The 17,900-nt window shown below is 52.3% G+C and overlaps 1 protein-coding gene across 1 annotated transcript in view; it reads left to right on the top strand.

Moving 5' to 3' along the window:
• Positions 1-17,900, top strand: part of LOC137455116 (protocadherin gamma-B5-like) — a 179,594-nt gene that overhangs the window by 24,145 nt on the left and 137,549 nt on the right. The gene's annotated exons all lie outside the window — the stretch shown is intronic.

Here is a 17,900-nt window from a genome sequence, read left to right as displayed (position 1 = left end):
CGTTTCGAGTCCAGTTTCTGAAGATACTCCAATCGGCACTGTGGTGGCGCTGGTGAACGTGAACGACCCGGACTCGTGCGAGAACGGCCAGGTACGGTGTGAGCTGTTGGGAGAGTCGCCCCTGTCGCTCGAGGCATCATCAGGAGGGTTGTACAAGGTAGTGACGGCGAGCGCGCTGGACCGGGAGCAGGCAGCCGAGCACCGGGTGACGCTGGTGGCCAGGGACAGGGGCAGCCCGCCCCTGTCAAGCCAAGCGTCGCTGGTGCTGGAAGTGTCGGACGTGAACGACAACGCGCCAGTGTTCGAGGAGGAGGTCTACAGCGCCTACGTGGCCGAGAACAACGCGGCGGGAGCGCTGGTGCTGCGCGTGCACGCACGGGACGCGGATGCGGGCGCCAACGGGCGTGTTAGCTACTGGCTGGAGGGCAGCAGCGCGGGCTCGGTAGCGCCGCCGGTGTCAGTGGAGGCGCAGAGCGGCGCGGTGTACGCTCAGCGCTCCTTGGACTACGAGCAGTGCCGCGAGTTGACGGTGACGGTGCGGGCGCAGGACGGCGGGGTGCCGGCGCGCAGCTCGACGGCCACGGTGCGCATCTTCGTGCTGGACCGCAACGACAACGCACCGAGGGTGTTGTGGCCGGCGGCAGCGTCGGCAGCAGGCGAGGCGCCGCCCTTCGAGGTGGTGCCACACACGGCCGAGGTGGGCTACCTGGTGGCCAAGGTGGTGGCGGTGGACGCGGACGCGGGGCGCAACGCCTGGCTGTCGTACGAGCTGCTGCAGGCGCCGGAGCCGGCGCTCTTCCGCCTGGGGCTGCACAGCGGCGAGGTGCGCACGGCGCGGGCCGTGTCGGAGCGCGACGCGGCCAAGCAGCGCCTGGTGGCGCTGGTGAAGGACCACGGGCAGCCGGCGCTGTCGGCCACGGCCACGCTGCACGTGGTGCTGGCCGAGAGCTTGCAGGAGGCGCTGCCGGAGCTGAGCGAGCGACCGGCGGGCGCCGACTCGCCGGCCGAGCTGCAGTTCTACCTGGTGCTGGCGCTGGCTCTGCTCTCGGCGCTCTTCCTGCTCAGCCTGGGGCTGGCTCTGCTGGCGCGGCTGCGGAGGGCGGGGCCGCCCGCCGTCCTGCGCTGCCTGGGCGCGCAGCGCTTGTCTCTGGCGGGCGCCGCCTTCCCGGCGGACTTCTGCGAGGGCACCTTGCCCTACTCCTACAACCTGTGTGTGGCTCCTGGACGCGCCCTGACCGAGGCCACCTGGCTGCCGCCACCGCTACCTAGCCTGCCCGCAGAGGAGCTGCTGGGCACTGAGTCCTGCGTGAAGTCGAGCCCGAACAGCATCTCTCGCGCCGGAGACCCGTCTTCTGCCTCCGATGCACCACAGGTCAGTAAGCCCCAGGGCACTCCTTGTTCTTTTGGACTATTTCTGATGTTCTGTCCTGGCTTTGCTTGAAGTATTTTTGTGTGGTGTAGTTGGGGAGCACTTAACTGTGCCTCCACGATGGGAAGAATGAAGGAAAGGAGTATCCCCTTTTCCCTCTGGCCAGGCAGGTTGGGGCGGCATTTCTTAGTTCTTGAGTGATTCTAGGTTGCTGATCTGTCTTTTATGGGTATGTGCGGGCGTTAAATGAAATTTCGTCAATAAAACCAAAAGGAAACAAACAGCCTCCCCCTAAAAAACACCCCAGTCCTACAACTGCCAAACCCCAATACAAATAAAATATAGAAACAAACCAATCAATTCGGCATGTGTATTTCAGTGCCTCTTATGTTCCCATTCTCTTATCTCACGAACAGGCCTCTGGATCTCGTAAATCCTGTTGATTAAAAGGTGAATGAGGAACTGAATTCCACTATTTAGTTTAAACAGTTGTGCTTGCCTCTTTAACAACTAGTGGCTTCTAACCGTTCTGGTAACGTCCCAACAAGGACTTTATTAGCGATAGCAGTTCGGCACTCGAACATGTCCATTTACAGATGATCTGCATAGTTTAGGCTGAGCAGCTTTGCTTGTCTTCTGCGTTTCCTACAGTGTTTTGATGAGAAAGTCTCCTTACACAAATGGTTTATTAATATGGTGCGATTCTTTACACCTTAATTTCTGAGAAAAGGCTGTCAGATTGTTTGTTAAAATAGGAAATCATCTCAGCATCCGCTGATGTCTTTATGTCTGTGCCTTCAGAGAAGAATCCCATTGCTGTCATCCAGTTCACACTGTTGAGAACAGACGAGTATCGGGGGATGGGCTCACCCCCGTATTGCAGGAGTTGGGTGATGAATGGGAGCAGCCCGGTCAGGTGTATTTGGCGCTTTTTCTCTTCTATCTTCTGTCTCAGAAGAAAGTCACATAGCCATTTCCCACCCAGTTTGTGGGAAGCCAAGCAGATAATTCTGGCCAAAGTCGGTGCAAGATGCTTCCTGCCTGTTGGGTAGTTGTGGAACAATCATTGCAAAGTGAGCAAGTCACTGACAGCCTGAAACCGGGCAGGTGGCAGAGAATAATTTTCGAGCAGTAGGAGAGCCTTCTCCTGGAGTGTTTCCCCCGGAAGTTGTTGTAGGGAGAGATGCCTATGGCAGATGCGTGGTGGTGATGTAGATAATTTGAAAGGTGTTTTGTATGAACTCCTACGTTTAAAGTCAGGTTCCTGATGCTTTGCTTAATGAGTCTCTCCGGGAAAGGCTCTGATAATAATGGGCTGTATTTCAGAGCATGTTTTCCTGGTTTATCCTTGCATTGGTTTCTTTTGTTATCCTTGTACTACAAAAAAGGGCTGGAGATCGTGCTATTGGAAGAACAGGATAAGACTCATAATATTTTGAGCATCTCATTAGGAAAAATAAATAAACAACTGTACATATATTGCCCTCAGGAAATCAGATTTCCCGTGGTATACCAGTAACAAAGCCGTTAAGGAAAATAATATCTCATAAACAAACAAAACCACAACAGGAAATAGTCAGCCTCCATTTCAGAGAGGATCTTCACAGCTCTTTTGTTATGCTGGTCGGGATGTTGGACTACAGAAAGGGTGAGGCAAAAGTGTTTAAAGTAATCACCTACAAAAAGCTCTGGAAAAGCTTTGAGACTGTGGTTTCGGACGGCTGCGGTAAGGTTGGAAGGATTGTCGACATCATGTCGAGTTAAGAAGATTTCGTATTACGGTTAAAAGCTTTGAGTTATTTATCTGCTATTTGCTGACAGCTCCGTGTGGCTGTAGTTCCGGCAGAAGGCTGCGGGCGCCGCTGTTGACCGAGCAGGAGCCAGAGGAAGCCGGAACGCTGCAGACAGCCCCGCCCGCTGCGGCCCGGCTCGCTCGCTGGCTTGCTCGGAGTCGGAGCGATCTGCGAGCGTCCCCGTGGTGCATAGCAAAGCTGCAGCGAGCCAAAGGGGCTAGAGTCAGCGAGCGGTAGCGGAGAGCAGAAGCAGGATCAGGATCCGTGGAGGCAGGACGGCGGCTGAGATGTGCGCGGCGGGGAGGCGCTGGGGCCGGCGGGCTCGGACTCTGCTGTGCTGCGTCCTGCTGTCGGTGTGGGAGTCGGCATGGGGACAGCTTCGGTACTCGGTGCCCGAGGAGATGCCCAAGGGCTCCTTCGTAGGCGACGTGGCCAAAGATCTGGGGCTGAAGATGACGGTGACGCGCCTCATAGAGCGAGGTAGGACGCAGTATTTCTCTCTGCACGGGAAGACGGGGCATTTAGTGACGGCGGAGAGGATAGACAGAGAGCAGCTGTGCCGGCTGCTGGAGAAATGCATGCTGCGGTGTGAGCTGATTGTGGAGGGAGAAATGCAGGTTTATGAAATCGAAGTAGAGATTACGGACATTAACGACAACGCCCCCAGCTTTCGAGAGCCAGAAATACAACTGAGAATGAGCGAGATGACAGCGCTGGGTTCGCGGTTTCCCCTCCGAGATGCACAGGATCCGGACTCGGGGCCAAATTCCCTGCAGAGCTATGAGCTGAGCGGTGACGAGCACTTCTCGCTGGCCGTGCAGGCCGACCACGGCGTAGATCGGCGTCCCGAGCTGGTGCTGGCCAAGACGCTGGACCGGGAGGAGGCGGCGTTTCACGATCTGGTGCTGAAGGCGAGGGATGGCGGAGAGCCATCGAGGACGGGCACAGCACGGATCCGCGTGGTAGTGCTTGATGCAAACGACAACGCGCCCGTGTTCAGCGCTGCAGAGTACACGGTGCGTGTACCCGAGGACGCCCCCGTGGGCTCCACCCTCGTCGTCGTCACGGCCACTGATATCGACGAGGGGATAAACAGCAACGTGAAATACAGTTTCCATAAAATTTCAGACAGAGCATCGGAACTTTTCCACCTTGACGACGATACAGGAGAAATATCCCTTAAGAAGGAAATTGACTTTGAGGAAATCTCCATACATGAGTTCGAGATACAGGCACATGATGGAGGAGAGCTTTCTGACACTACGAAAGTGGTGATTACAGTGACAGATGTCAATGACAACACACCCGAATTGACAGTGACTTCACAGCTGAGCGAGATCTCTGAGGACGCCCCTTCGGGGACGGTGGTGGCCTTGCTGCATGTGCAGGACCGGGACTCAGGAGCCAACGGCCAGGTGCGGTGCTCCCTGGATACGGGAGTCCCGTTCCGACTGCAGAGCTCTCGTGGCAGCTACTACAGTGTGGTGACAACGAGGGAGCTGGACCGGGAGGAAGTGTCGGAGTACAACGTGACGGTGAGGGCGACCGACAGCGGGTCGCCGTCGCTGTGGAGCAGCACGGTGCTGAACCTCAGGGTGCTGGACGTGAACGACAACGCGCCGGTGTTCAGCGAGGCGAGCTACAGCGCCCGACTGCCCGAGAACAACGCGGCGGGCGCGCTGGTGCTGACGGTGCGGGCGCGGGACGCGGACTGGGGTCAGAACGCGCGCGTGCGGTACCGTGTGGGCGAGGGTTGGGTGCGTGGCGTGGCGCTGTCGTCGTACGTGTCGGTGCAGGCGGAGACGGGCGCGCTGTACGCGCTGCGCTCCTTCGACTACGAGGAGGTGCGCGAGGTGGGGCTGTGGGTGCTGGCGGAGGACGGCGGCTCGCCGGCGCTGAGCAGCAACGTGTCGGTGCGGATCGTGATCGTGGACGAGAACGACAACGCGCCGCAGGTGCTGTACCCGCCGGCTGCGGGCGTGTCCGGGTCCGGTGCCCGTGGCTGGTCGGGGGTGGAGCTGGCGCCGCGGTCGTCGGAGCCCGGGGCGCTGGTGGCCAAGGTGGTGGCGGTGGACGCGGACGCGGGTCAGAACGCGTGGCTATCGTACGAGCTGGCCAAGGCGACGGAGCCGGGGCTGTTCCGCGTCGGGCTGCACAGCGGCGAGGTGCGCACTGCGCGCTTCCCGCTGGCCCGCGACGCTGCCCGTCAGAGCCTGGTGGTGCTGGTGAAGGACCACGGTCGGCCGGCGCTGTCGGCCACGGCCACGCTGACCGTGGTGCTGGCCGAGAGCGTGGCCGAGCTGCTGGCCGAGCTGGGCAGTGAGGCATCGGCGGCGATGCCGGGCGAGGCGGCGGGCAGCCTGACGCACTGGCTGGTGCTGGCCGTGGCTGCCGTCTCCTGCCTCTTCCTCGCCTTTTTGCTGCTGCTGCTGGCACTGCGCCTGCGGCGGTGGCGTCGCTCTCAGCTGCCTCCTCCTGCGGGCGGTGTTTTACGCGGCGTCCCGGCCACGCACTTCGTAGGCATCGACGGTGTGCGCGCCTTCCTGCGCTCCTACTCACACGAGGTGTCGCTCACTGCCGACTCACGCAAGAGCCAGCTCCGCTTGTCTCCCGGCAGCTGCTGCGACACCCTCCCTGCCCGCCCTCTACCGGACGAGCCCGCGCCACTGCTCGGAGAGGACAGTGCCCGCGCCCATCCACCCGAAGCCGACGATGCCCCGGTGAGTGCCTCTCCATGGATATGCTCCTACACGCCTCCCCTTTCTGCCGCTCCTGCTCCTCTGCCCTGTCCTTGCCCGCCCCTGGCTGTTTCCTGCAGCACCGCGTTGGCTGCTGGCAGGTGTTGTGCGATGATGGCTCAGTGTATCTGTCAGTGTGGGAAGCAGAAGCAGTGACCGGCTGCGTTTGCCTGGAGTTTGCTTAGTGTGTGTGTGTTTGTGTGTGTGTGTGTTGTTTTATTCTGCATCAGGTTTTCTCTGTGTTCCCTGACTCATGGAATACTAGTTTTCCTGTCAGTTTGAGCTGTTCTTAAGCAATATGTTGTATTATCAGCCCATGAATATTTGCATAATGAGCAGCATCAGGCATCTTCCTGACCGCAGATGTGCTTGAAATAGTGTAAGATTGTCTTCACACACAGCTTGGAAGCTCCCATATATCCTTATCTGGTCATGATTTACCCTCTCTTCAGACTTGATAATGTGCTTCATGTTTTCATCCTTGTCCATGGGGTGCAAGAATGGTGTAGGCAACAACCTGTTCCTCTGTGATGTCTTTGTGTGTTGATAAAATGAAGCAGACTCGTGAGAATTTTGATTGAAGTCTGTGGTTAGCATTGTGTGAAGTGCTAATTCCTTGACTCTTCCAGTTGACTTATTTAAGCAGGATGTGCTTTGGGATGAAAATGCATGTTATAGTAGCAGCATATGAAGGTGCTTATTCAAGTTGTAGTGTTAGATATTAGGACAGGGATATTTGCCCTGTTGAAATGATCACTGACCCTGTCATGATTGTTGGTTCTTGAGCATTTTGAGATTTGAGAGTTGTTTATTTTCCAAGGTGCCCAATATTCTAAAGCAGGTTGATGCTATCTTTGAGGTGGTGCTTTGGCACCCGAGTCTCTATCAGAGCTGCCTTTTGCTTGTGTGTTATAAGCAAATAAATCTTTTTGCCTGACTCCATGTAGTGATCCTTCTTCTCAGGTAAGGAGATGTTGGCTATGCAACTTTTCCTTCTGTGGTGTCTGCTTCTAAAGGCAGCTTTCCTGTTGTGTATTGTTTGGGTAGCATGTGAAATTCTGTCTGTTCAGGTGCAGCTCAGTTGAAAAGGTTTTCTGTGGTGTAATTTGAAATGTCTGAAAGATGTAAACCTGCTGTAAAAGTTCAATTTGTCCTAGTTGTCATGTAAAGCCCTTTGTACCATCCAAAGAAACACATTGAGAAACAATGGCCCAAGTGTAAATTTGGACCTCATTGTGGCTGGTAGCCCTTAGACTATTCAAAGATCTCCTACCACAGCTAGGTTGGGAAAGTAGCTTACATCCTTGCCCTGAAGTTGTTCAGCTGCTAAGAGAAGGATTTTGGTATATTTCCATTTCCCTAAGATGTCTGTGACCAACATGGATTCCTTTACTTGAAGGACACTGAGAGTCATCCAACATGAAATTATTTGTGCAATAAATGTGCATATAGAATGATGATGCATGGGTAGGAAGATTTGTAATTGCTGTAGAAAACCTCCTTTAACCATCTGTATCCTCCTGTAATGTTGTGGTCTAGTTCCTCACACTTTATTTTGGGCCTTTGTTTTATGGTCATGGTTGTCCTCTTCATTTCTGCTACTGCTTCTGCATTTGAGGCTGTGCATGTTGTTTTGCAGCAAGTACTGACTTCAGACACCTAAGAATTTCAAGTGTGAGGAAAATGAAGCAGAAGCTAAAAGAGAATGTGTTCTACTTTCTCAGAAGACTGAGCCTGAGAAAGAAACCTATGAGAAGTTTTACTCTTATGGCTTGGTACTTGTGGGAGATGAACAGTCCACAGAGTACAGAAAAATTAAAAGAGCTGATGACCACTTCTAAACAAACAAACAGACACCTCCAAACTACTGTAGAGTTCAAAGCGAGACTTTAGGGCCCAGCTTGCATCTTCAGATATGAATGACTTCCAGGTGCTGTCAGGAATCAATTTCAATGCCTGCAGTGAAAACCAAGACTTCCCAGTAAGTTTCATAGAATCATTGAATTGTCAGGGTTGGAAGGGACCTCAAGGATCATCTAGTTCCAACCTGCCTGCCATGGGCAGGGACACCTCACGTTGGATCAGATTGCTCAGAGCTGCATCCAGCCTGGCCTTAAAAACCTTCAGGAATGGGACTTCTACCACCTCCCCGGGAAACCTGTTCCAGTGTCTCATCACCTTCATGGTGAATAACTTCTTCCTAACATCCAATCTGAATCTATCCATTTCTAATTGTTGGGTTTTTTTTTTTTTTTTTCCCATTCCCCCTAGTCCTACTATTACCTAACACCCTAAAAAGTCCCTCACCAGCTTTCTTGTAGGCCCCCTTCAGATACTGGAAGGCCAAAATAAAGTCTCCTGGGAGCCTTCTCTTCTCCAGGCTGAACAGCCCCAACTCCCTCAGTCTCTCTTCATAGGAGAGGTGTTCCAGCCCTCTAATCATCCTTGTGGCCCTTCTCTGGACACGCTCCAGGACAGTTTCTCTGACAACACTTTCTCTTCCACTGCTTACTTGCCTCTCTTGTCTGATTTATGGTTTCTTTTCCTGTTGGTTTCCTGTCTACATTGGTTTACTTACAACTAGTAGCACAACTTCATTTAGCAATGCATCATGTGTTAGTGCTTCTTGCTCCAGCAGATGTGGAAGGCAGGAGAAGTGAGGGTCTTTTTGTGTTCTGTTACTGTTGGGAGAAACAGACAGAACCATGACTTTAGCAAAAGTGGCATCTCTGGTAGAACAGCATGTGTGACAAAAGTGGGGAAGAGCCATTTGTTTCATGACCCAGTGTCTGTTGATGACATCTCCTCTTCTACTTTAGTCGTTGATGATTTGTGTCCTTAGAATCCTTCTGTTTCTTCTCAGAATGATGGTGAGGGGAGTAATGTATCTCCCTTCTTGGAGTGGTTGTAGTGCATTGTCCTCTCATAATAAGTTTTTACCAAACTCTGCATTAATATGATCATATAATGTATCTTCAAAGTTCCCCTTGTGCTGAAGAAAGTGGACAGTGGGTAGGTGGATAATGTTGACTTTAATTGACCTCCATATTGGTTATGGCCTTCTGAACCTTTTTAGGGTTCTTCAAATTACATGAAATGAACAGAAAATAAATCTCTTTGCGTGCACCTGTGTTGTGATCCCTGGGCTCCAAGAAGTTGTGCTCAAAACATTTCTTTCAACAGTGTCTGCCTGCAGAGGTAGCTTTGCTGTTGTGTGATTTTTGGGCAGGGTGAAGAGCTCTGCCTGTGCAGAGACAGAGCAGGTGGACGAGTTCTCTGTGGTATAGTGTGAAATGCCTAAAAGGAAGTTGTACAATTTCACTTTGTCCTAGTTGTTAGATGAGGCTCACAGCTGTAGCTCCATGTATTTTTCTTGCTTAACTATGCAAACAAATAACTTTGAGTAACTGTTTCAATGGTCTGTAGTGTGAGCTCATGAGTGAGTCTCCTCTGGACTTTTTACCTTTCATGTGCACCTACTAGTTGACAGAATCAGAAATATTAAGCCATGATTGGAGGTTTCCAATTATTGCCTTGATTTTATTTCTGTCCAGATTTTAAACTGGGTTCCACTGTGGCTGGTAACCCTTAAATCATCAAGAAACTTCTTAACCTTGCTGTGCTTGGGGAGCAGTTTCCATCCAGCACTTGAAGGTGTCCAGCTGTCGAGGGAAAGATTTTGTTAATGCTTGTATTTGTCACTGATCCTCCTCTTATGCTTGTGACTGAGAAGTGGCAAATATATTGGCACACATATAGACTGTGAATGCAGAACAAGGAAGGTGAGAAGCTAGGTCAAAACAAGGAAAACAAGTGGGTCATTGTGGTTCAGGCTGGGAAATGATTGGATTTCCTGCCTGGTGCCAAGTTCTGTGCCATTCCTTACAGTTGTCTTTAGACTTTCCTTCAGCCTTTTGTTGGAAAGTCATGGTTCATTTTCCCCAATTGTGGACAGTGCTTTTGCCTTTGAAACCCTGAGTGTTGTCTTGCAGCAAATCCTTATTTTCCTTGGGAATTCTTCAGCCACGTGAAGATTCCTTAACTCAAGAAAGAGGCCCATGAATTGTGTAGACTTAAGACTTTATATTTGCTTAAAGATAATCAGGCCATAAAGTAGAAAATGTTTCTGAGAGCTGACTATTATTTGTTAGAATGACACACACACACACACACCCCCCATTTGAAGTAGCCCAGAGAAGGAGGTTTGGGTCACATCTCTACATCAAACCTCAGTGACTGGCAGATGCTCAGGGGGGGAGGAATTTAAACATCTACAGTAAAGATCAAGAAAAAATCTTGGTGAGGTTCTCTGACAGTAATGAGACTTCTAATGGTTATTTCTCTCCCTGGTCCAATTTGTTTCTCTTGTTCCCTCTGCTGGTAGGCTTGGGTTTAAGTAGCAGAATGTATTTGTTTAGCCATGTGTTGTGCTTGGGTGGGTCTTGCTCACCTTACAGTTTCTGTGAAAGGTTATGTTTATGTTTTGATCTTGGTACAGAGAGGATATGAAAGCATGACTTTAGCAGAAGTGTGTGTGATGGGACAGGGGAGAAGATTACCCCTAACCAATCCTTTGATTTTACTCTGCCTCTGTTGGATGACCTCTCCTCTTATGACATTTACCATTCATGTGCTTTACAATCATAGTCACAGAATGTTGTTGAGCAGATGCATGTCCCCCTTCCTGGTGTGGCCATAGTGCATTATGCTCCTGTGACAGATTTTGTGCCAGCTGTGAGAGTCAGAGATGAACAAAAAAGTTGGAGAGAAGACATGGGGGACACCTGTTGGTGGCAGGTCCATAGAGAACAGATAGTCATTTTCCTGTTTGTCATCACTCTCCCTCAACCACTCACCTGTGGTGCAATGCAATTTCCATTCCTTCTGATAAATAAGATTATCATAAATTCTGTTTGTTACTCAAAGTTTTTGCTTGTTGCTTTCTGAGTAACATGCTCTAGGGAAGCATGGGCCTGCCTATAGAGGATGGGAGAACAAAATTATGTTTAAGGTCTCTTAATTCTACAAATTACTTGACATGGCCTTGAACTTTCCCATTATCAGAGATACGAGCATGAAGATGGAAAAAAAAAATAATAAAAGAAGAATTTTGCCTCTCAGGTGTTACATTCTCAATGTAATTGTTCTCCTTCACCAAAGGAAAATCAGCAGTGGGTCAAACATCAGGGATTTACAAGAATGGAAGGAAAAAATGCTGGAAAGACAGAAACCTTTTCAAAGACCAGCAGGAAGAGAATGAAGTTACATTTGTTTTCTTTTTGTTCCAATTCCTGCTTACTCCAACAGAGAGTAACTTGCTAGTCATTCCGGGAAAGAAAAGGAGAGTTGAAAATACCTGTCAGAGTGCTAAAAGCCTCCCTCTTGATTTTATTACAAGCAACTGAGATACTATTTAATGGAAATTCCATGAGTGTTTGCTTCAACTATTGATTGTAACTCATGGAGATGACCTAAAAGCACCTGACAGCCAAACTGTTTAAAGGCCTTTGGACTCGTATTAAAGAAGTGAGCAGCTTATGAAAGATGAGAGACCGCGCAGGTGGATGCCCATAACCCGAATCACGGTCCCGGAGGCAGCGGCTAAAAGACGGCTGCAGTATCGTCGCGAAGCCTCCGGGTGCCGCTGTTGCCTGACTCGAAAACGCGCTGGATCTGCAGCCGGAGTCGCAGCCTCAGCGTCCGGCCCCCGCAGGCTGATCGCTCGCTCGCTCGCTCGCTCGGCGGCAGCCAGAGAGGCAGCGGCAGCAGAGGGGAAAGGCGGCGCGGAGAACAGCGGTGTCCGAGCCAGGGCCGAGGTCTCTGCAGTACGGCGGCCCCTGAGCTCGGAGACGAGAGCGGCTGGCAGGGAGAGAGGGCAGCGGCACAGGGAGGAACGCGGCGTGCGCTATCTGCAATGGCAAGGAGGCAGAGCCCGATCCTGGAGCAGCGGCAGGCAGCTGGGAGAGTGCTACTGCTGCCGGCTGTGCTGCTGAGCTTGTGCTGCCAGGCGGCGCCGGAGCGGATCCGCTACACAATCCCCGAGGAGCTGGGCAGAGGTTCGCTGGTGGGGTCGCTGGCGCGGGACCTGGGACTAAGCCCGGCAGAGCTGCCGGCACGCAAGCTGCGGCTTACGTCTGCCGCTAAAAAGCAGCTGCAATACTTCACTGTGAGCGAGGAGAGTGGAGAGCTGTACGTGAGCGAGAGGCTGGACCGGGAGGAGATGTGCGGCAAGGAGCTGACCTGTTCTGTCAGCTTCGAGGCGGTTGTGCACAACCCGCTCAACGTTTTCCATGTCGAGGTGGCCATACAAGACGTCAACGACAATGCCCCGCGATTCCTGCGAGACAGTTTCCAGCTGGAAATCAACGAGTTCACTTCTCCTGGTACCCGCTTTGCCGTGCGAGGCGCCGAGGACGCGGACGTGGGCAGCAACTCCCTGCAGGGCTACGAGCTAGAGACCAACAAGTACTTTGAGGTGGAGATGAAGGACAGCGAGGACGGCAGCAAGTTCGCGGAGCTGGTGCTGCGCCGAGCGCTGGACCGGGAGACAGAGCAGAGCTTGCGGCTGGTGCTAACGGCGCTGGACGGCGGCGACCCGCCCCGCAGCGGCACTGCCCAGCTTTTTATCAACGTCACTGACGCCAACGACAACGCCCCCGTGTTCGCCCAGGACCGGTACCGAGTGAGCCTGCGCGAGGATGCGCCTTTGGGTTCCCTGGTGCTGAACGTCTCGGCAACAGACGCTGACGCTGGAGCTAACGCCCGCATCACCTATGGCTTCGGGGACATGCCAGCTAAAGTGCTTCAGAAGTTCATGGTAAACACAGAGACCGGGATCATCACTTTGCAGGAAGCTCTGGACTTCGAGGACACGAGAAGCTATATGCTGCTGGTGGAGGCGAGGGACGGGGGCGGTCTGGTAGCACATTGCAAGGTGGAGGTGGAGGTTCTGGACGTAAATGACAACGCGCCCGAAATTACCATGCTATCCGTTTCGAGCCCGGTGCCTGAGGACGCTCCGATCGGCACGGTGGTGGCGCTGGTGAACGTGAACGATCCGGACTCCGGGGAGAACGGTCAGGTGCGGTGCGAGTTGTTGGGAGAGGCGCCGCTCTCGCTCGTGACATCATCGGGAGGGTCGTATAAGGTGGTGACGGCGAGCGAGCTGGACCGGGAGCAGGCAGCCGAGCACCGAGTGACGCTGGTGGCCAGGGACCGGGGCAGCCCGCCCCTGTCGAGCCAAGCGATGCTGGTGCTGGAAGTGTCGGACGTGAACGACAATGCGCCGGTGTTTGAGGAGGAGGTGTACAGCGCCTACGTGGCCGAGAACAACGCGGCGGGAGCGTCGGTGCTTCGTGTGCGGGCACGGGACGCGGACGCGGGCGCCAACGGGCGCGTCAGCTACTGGCTGGAGGGTGGCAGCGCCGGCTCGGCACAACAGCCGGTGTCGGTGGAGGCGCAGAGCGGCGCGGTGTACGCGCAGCGCTCCTTGGACTACGAGCAGTGCCGCGAGTTCACAGTGACGGTGCGGGCGCAGGACGGCGGGGTGCCGGCGCGCAGCTCGACGGCCACGGTGCGCATCTTCGTGCTGGACCGCAACGACAACGCGCCGCGGGTGCTGTGGCCGGCGGCAGCGTCGGCAGCAGGCGAGGCGCCGCCCTTCGAGGTGGTGCCGCGCACGGCCGAGGTGGGCTACCTGGTGGCCAAGGTGGTGGCGGTGGACGCGGACGCGGGGCGCAACGCCTGGCTGTCGTACGAGCTGCTGCAGGCGCCGGAGCCGGCGCTCTTCCGCCTGGGGCTGCACAGCGGCGAGGTGCGCACGGCGCGGGCCGTGTCGGAGCGCGACGCGACCAAGCAGCGCCTGGTGGCGCTGGTGAAGGACCACGGGCAGCCGGCGCTGTCGGCCACGGCCACGCTGCACGTGGTGCTGGCCGAGAGCTTGCAGGAGGCGCTGCCGGAGCTGAGCGAGCGACCGGCGGGCGCCGACTCGCCGGCCGAGCTGCAGTTCTACCTGGTGCTGGCGCTAGCTCTGCTCTCGGCGCTCTTCCTGCTCAGCCTGGGGCTGGCTCTGCTGGCGCGGCTGCGGAGGGCCGGGCCGCCCGCCGTCCTGCGCTGCCTGGGCGCACAGCGCTTGTCTCTGGCAGCCTTCCCGGCGGACTTCTGCGAGGGCACCTTGCCCTACTCCTACAACCTGTGCGTGGCTCGGGGGCGCGCCCTGACCGAGGCCACTTGGTTACCGGCGCCGCTGCCCTCAGAGGATCTACTGGTCGGGGAGTCCTGCGGGAAGTCGAGCCCGAACAGCACCGCCGTCGCGGGAGACCCCCCCACCAACCCCGACCCACTGCAGGTTGGTAAGGTCAAGCTTTTGCTCGTTTGGTCCCTTTCCGAGCCTCCACAAATTCCTCTCAGGGCATGTGAATGGGGTATGGGGCTGTGTCTCTGTGAAGGAAAGAATGAAGCGAGGAATGGGGTACCCCGCTTTCCACTCGAAACAGCCAAGCAGCAGCAGCGTTTCTGTGTTCTTTTGCGTGCTTTGTCTACGACGCTGATTTCTGCAGCTTACATTTAATTCTGTAAGCAGTAAGTTTGCATGACAGGCTCGGGAAAACCTGGTAAAAGTCCTTTTCTTCTGTATGACAGAGAAGTTGTGGCCAAAATGTGTTGGTTGTTTTAGTATCTTAACAGTGAACGCGGTAAATTAGTGGTACTGTATGACGCTGTTGGGAAGTTTTTTCTCCCCTCTTCCTCCCTTGCCCCCAAACTGATGCATTTGTACTTGAGCATCCTTGAAAGCTGCATCCATACCTCTTCCTTCCATGTTCTCTCCATGAAAGGAACGTTCCCCTCTTCTGCCGACTACCATCCAATCAGTTGGAGAAGGGTGCTTCGGAAACAGCAGAATTGATAGGATGGATAAATTTTATTCAGGCATGATTTTTACGGGTTCTTTGTACAGTTATCTTTACTTTCTTTCCCCTGTGTGGTAGTTCTGTTCTTTTAACATTTTTTTACCTGTCTTTCATACTCCTGTTAGGGTGCTCAGTGAAGTTTAATTGAAAAAAGTCATAAGACGGGTTGTGCATTTCAGGATCTCTTGTTTCCTATTCCCTTTTCCCAAAGATTGGTTCTGGCATCTGGTAGATCGCGTTGACAGGGGAATCCTAAATGGAGGTATTCGGTCCCACAGCCACTTTTTGCATGCCTCTTTAACAACTAGAGGTCTCTACCCATTCTGACAATGACTCCGCAACTGCAAGCAGTTTACTAATGACAGCAATTAGGCGCCATGACTGCGCCCATTCACAAATGACCCGTAGAGTGCATATTGAACAGCTGTTCTTGTCTTCTGCCTTTCGACGGTGTTTTGGTGAAAGAGAGACTTGCTAAAGTGAAGATTCCATAATTAGATGAGTAGTTAATTAATGCCTTTCAATGGTCCTTGATTTCTGACAAAAAGAAAACCCGTGCCTAGACGTTCAGACTGCTGAATTGTATTTTTAATTGTGAATGTCTGCAAACACTGAAAAACGACGTGGTCTGTTAAAATAAAGAAGTCACACCTTTAAGTCAGTTCACTTTCCTATCTCGGTATTCACTGCATCCGTACATGTTCCAATAGTTTAAGGATATTGTCATCGTTTCAGTGACTCCAGTGAAGCAATGAAACAATCCTTCAGTGAAGGAAACCTGACCTAGTGTGCGTTGTCCCTGCCTGTGGCAGGCGGGTTGGAACTGGATGGTCTTTGAAGTCCCTTCCAACCCTGACAATTCAGTGACTCAGAAGGATTGCATTACTGTCATCTAGCTCAAATATGGTGTCGGGAACAGGTGAATATCGGGGAACAGCAGGGCTGAAAACCATTCCGAAGCGAAGTAAATCTGTCGTGAATGCAATCACCACCGTATTGCAGGCTACAGAATGGGAGCAGTCCGGCCGGATGCGCCTGGTTTTATTCTGGTAAAACTTACAAAGCCATTTTCTCTGCAGTTTGCGCACAGTCGAGCAAATAATTCTGGCCAAGGTGCTTCCTGCCTCCTGGGTAGCTGTGGTACAATTAGTATGAAGTGATCAAGTGACCAACAGCCTGAAGCCAGGGCGGGGTGGCAGAGAATGATTTTCAGGCAGTAGGGTGTGTCCTGGAGTGTGTTCGCCGAAAGGTCTTGTAGGAAGAAATGCTAAAGCTCGTAGCAGTAGCCTGCGCTCCTACGGAGCTGTAAACTCCTGGGGAGCTTAGATTTTCCGTTTCACTTGACTGACCTTAACTTCTTGAGGCATTAAGTATCTCATCTCAGTGATGATGCTACAGTCGATTTGAAACGAGTTACGTGTGAAATGCATAATTCAAAGCAGAGCTCCTGCCGCTTCAGTTTATGAGCCTGATAGCTCTGGCCCTCTGAGGGAGGGTCTGACCATCAGTTTTAGTATTTTAGACTCTGTTTCTGTTGATATGCCTTGAGCCCGCTCTTGAAACATAATTCCTTGGGGGAAAGAATGATGGAAGTTGTGCATTGGGACGAATGGAATGGGATTCATATAATTTTGCATGTCGTGTTAGGAAAAATAAATATTTTACTTTACATATATCGCCATTGGCAAGTTCCTGTGCAGCAGAAATCACTCATTGTTAAAGCAGGAAATCAGCGGTCACCATCTGAAAGAGGATTTTTATTGCTGTTTCGTTCTATTAGTTGGGATGAGGGCAACTAATATTCATGTGGAACGTTTTGGTAACAGAAATATGGGAGAGGGCTGGAAATATTCTAAATGTTATATTAGGACAACATAGTATTATAGGACTTCGAAAACGCATGGGAAGCGAAGGACAGAGCGCTGGGTGGTTGCAATGCTGGGAGGAAGGGAGTTAATGTGGGTGTATCATGCACTTTTGCTCTGCAAAGAAGGGAAAAGTAATTCAATCACGAGAGGCACAAAAAGCTGTGAAATTTGTGGTGGATATTGTGCTTTCGAACTGTTGAAGTCAGGTTGGCAGGGTTCTCAACACCATATTCCGGTAACAAGATCTCGTATCGCCATTAAAAGCCGTGAACAAGTAATCTGCGGGCAGTGCCATGTGGCTGCAGTGCGGTCCTCTTTTCCTTTTGCTTTACACCTGGGGTGGTGTGGATGGGGAATGCTGGTCCGTGCCTCCGTGAAGGAAGTAATAAAGGGCTTCCATTCGGAGCAGAGAGGTAGCAGCTGCATTTCTTAATTCTTCCTTGAGTGCTCGTTCAATCTTAGCTGAGAGCTTTTGTCTACAGTCTTTGTGTTGTATGATTCCCTTCTTCCCACCCCCCCACCCCCCCCCAACGTCGTGGGTGGTAGTTTCCTCTTGTCCGATCATCTCTGGTTATATGCAGATGTGGGTGATGAATGAGATCTCTAGAAAATTAAATAGTAGATTTTTATTATTATTATTTAATCAGTTTATTTATTTAATTTTCTGAAAAGGAGGTGCTTGGACTTCCAGTACGGGTGAATTTTAAGCTGAGGAATTCGTTCTGTCAGCCACTTCGTGAAATAATTGTTGCTTCTTTAAAAGCAGAGGTCTCTATTGATTGTGGAATCATATCGATAATGAGGCCGGAATTCACTAATGACACCAATTACGCACTCGAATGCGCACATTTACAGATGATCCACATATTTCAAGCTGAAGAGCCGTACTTGTCTTCTGCCTTCCTGCAGTGTTCTAGTGAAAATGTGATCTACCAACGTGAAGATGCAGTGGTTAGATGAATAGTTCAGTAACACGTTGCAATTCTTTGAAGTGACCAACAGTCAGAAACCAGGGGGTGTAACAAAGAATGAATCTGAAGCAGCAGTGGAACCTCCTCATGGAGTGTGTTCCTAGAAATACCAGAGTTCCGGACAGCTGCCTGGAATCTCTATGGGTTTAGGGAGCTTAGATTCTCTCGTTCGCTTGACTGATGTCACCTTCTCCAGGCTTTAAATTTCTACTCTTCGTCGGTAATGGCGCTGTAGCTAATTTGAAAAGTGCT

Source organism: Melanerpes formicivorus, unplaced genomic scaffold, assembly GCF_026170545.1.
Source record: "Melanerpes formicivorus ecotype bairdi unplaced genomic scaffold, bMelFor1.0.p_v2 SCAF_91, whole genome shotgun sequence".
Lineage (NCBI taxonomy): Eukaryota > Metazoa > Chordata > Aves > Piciformes > Picidae > Melanerpes > Melanerpes formicivorus.
This window is presented reverse-complemented; position numbering and strand designations above follow the sequence as displayed.